The sequence below is a fragment of the Amaranthus tricolor genome, chromosome 16 (genome assembly GCF_026212465.1).
Source record: "Amaranthus tricolor cultivar Red isolate AtriRed21 chromosome 16, ASM2621246v1, whole genome shotgun sequence".
NCBI lineage: Eukaryota > Viridiplantae > Streptophyta > Magnoliopsida > Caryophyllales > Amaranthaceae > Amaranthus > Amaranthus tricolor.
Window position 1 is genome coordinate 6354178 of NC_080062.1, and position 2500 is coordinate 6356677.

Sequence of the window (2500 nt, forward strand, 5' to 3'; positions counted from 1 at the left end):
TTTATTTTACGGATTAATCGAACATTTCCTCTTTTTAATATTTGACCAATATTTTTAAACGATTCGAATCGTTTCGTACTATAATGTGTTTTGTTAGAATTAATATTTAATTTTCTATTGTCTTTTGATATTTTTTCTATTTTTTTTTTGATTGTCCTTGTTCGATTAGCCAAATCTTTTATTTTTTTTTTCTGGCACTGAAGAATTTGTCCGATTCAGGAATCGAGTTTGAATGGACGATTCATGAATCATATGATTAGTAATTATCGAATCTTTTTCTTTTTTTATTTCCCTAATCATATGATTAGTAATTATCGAATCTTTTTCTTTTTTTATTTCCCTAGATTCTTCGCTCACTCCAAATCCTAGAATTCGATTTTCCTCTTAACATTATTTTTATTTTTTTAAAAAATAGAAGGATTTTCATAATCCAAAATTTTCTTGTATTTGGAAACTTTCGAATATTTTTGCCTAATTGTTTAAAAATACGGTTAAAAAAAGAAGGGTGTTTTCGGGGAGGACCAAAAAGACTGTCAGTTTCTGTTCCGAAAACTGTTAAAAAACAATAATCATCTGGTTGATTTTGTTTTTTTTATTAGATCTCGGGATGTGTGCCAAGGTTTTAGATAGAAAGGAAATACTATCTTTATCTGAATACCATCTGTTAACCAGTCTTGAGGAAATTCGGTTTCTGATAATTGAACACCATTATAGGTACATTTAATATGTCGTTCTTTACTCCAGTCATCGAAATCTTCAGACCACTCAGCACGTTGGAATAATAGTAGACGAACAATATTTTTTGCTATTATCAATAAAGGAATTAAAATATATTTTCTAAAAATGGACTGAGTCATTAACATCAAACTCCTTATTAGTTGAGCAAACGGGACGGTATCCCAGGTTTCGGCTACTTTTATTTGTTTATCTTCTTCTAGTTTTGCTTTTTCTTCCTTTTGCGTTAATAGAAATTCTTCTAATTTTTTTTCCGCTAATTCTTCTTTCTTTACTTCTTGTTCCTTTAATTTTTCCTGTTGAGAAAGTGGAATTTCTGGTTTTTTTCTCATATACCTTTGAACTCGTCTAATAAGTGTAACAACATACACAGAATAAAAAGAGGCTTCCTTTGTTCGGTTGAAAAAAAGTGGCGAATGTACTTTTGCTTGAAACAATTCCAAAATAAGAATTTTACGTCTTTGAGCACGCATGGAACCTTTGATTATATCTCGACGAAAATCAGATTGTTGGGCATACTGTGTCAAATCCACTTCGTCTGCATCGTTATTATCTTGCTTAGTCGTATAAATCACTACAGGGTTCGATTGCCTTGTGCGGATTTCATAATCCAGCACCACGTCTTTTTCAAGTGCTCTTTCATATTGTTCGGGCTCGTTAATTAATTGGTGTGACCAACGAGGAACTTTTTTTCTTATTTCGTTTATTCTTTTTGAAATTGGTTGAGTAAACGCATATGCTGTGGTTGTATCAATTAAAAAATTGAAAAATCTTTCTTTATTTTCTGAACTAATTTGTTCTTGTTCGGAAAATAACAAATTTTTGTTTTGATTGAATGTTGAGTCTCCATCAAATTGACTCATTTTTGGTTTTTTAAGTTCAAATTCTTGATAATTGGAATCATTAAGTAAAACATTATGAATTTTATTTATAAAAAATTTATCAATTAAATTATTCACTGTAGTTTCATTTATATTTATAAAGGGTGAAACCATTTTTTTTATTAAAACACGATAGGATCCCATTAATAATGGATCATGTATTTTTTTCAAAAATTCCCTTTTAGTTTTATCATTTTTGTTTTCTAAGCATAATCTTGTTTTTTTATCGAGTACATCTATATAAAAAATGTCTTTGTCTAGAACCGTAATTCTATTATTTAATTCATTGCTTAAACTGTTTCTTTTTTGTTCATTTGTAGAAATCCAATTATTGGATAGTTCATCATCATATAAGAATTTTTCTGTTGTATCCAAAGAAATCTTTCTTTGTATCATTTCCCAGAAAATTGATAAACTGGGTGGATATGTAAAAGAAATTCTTTGTTTTCCATCATTTTGACATGTATAAAAAAAATATTGTGACATTTCATTTCTTACCGCATTTTCAAATCGATTGTTTTTTATATATCGCGTTGGACGATTCCAACGTTTATAGTCGAAAAGAAGAAAAAGAAGGGATTTTTCAAACCCGAAGAAGTTTTTCTTTTCTTCTTTAAGTATTTCTAACGAAGTTGGGCTATTTTTATAGCATGCTTCTTTTAAGTGCAAGTGGAATTCATCCTTTGTTTTGTCCTTTCCATTCACTCGGATCTTTTCCATTTCATCGATTTGGATTTTGTCCGGATCCTCCTTTTCTTCCGAAAAAAGGGAAGGAGAAGGATCTTCTTCGGTGAATCCCTCTTCTTCCTGTTCTGTTTCTTCCTCACTTTCTTTCGTTTCTGGGGTTTCTTTCAGTTTTTTAGTAAAAATAGGTGACGGCATTC

General features: G+C 30.0%; 1 pseudogene; it reads right to left on the reverse strand.

Annotated features, from left to right (window-relative positions):
* Positions 1-55: 55 nt before the first annotated feature.
* The window catches only part of LOC130803196 (protein TIC 214-like), a 4647-nt pseudogene continuing 2202 nt past the window's right edge, over positions 56-2500 (reverse strand).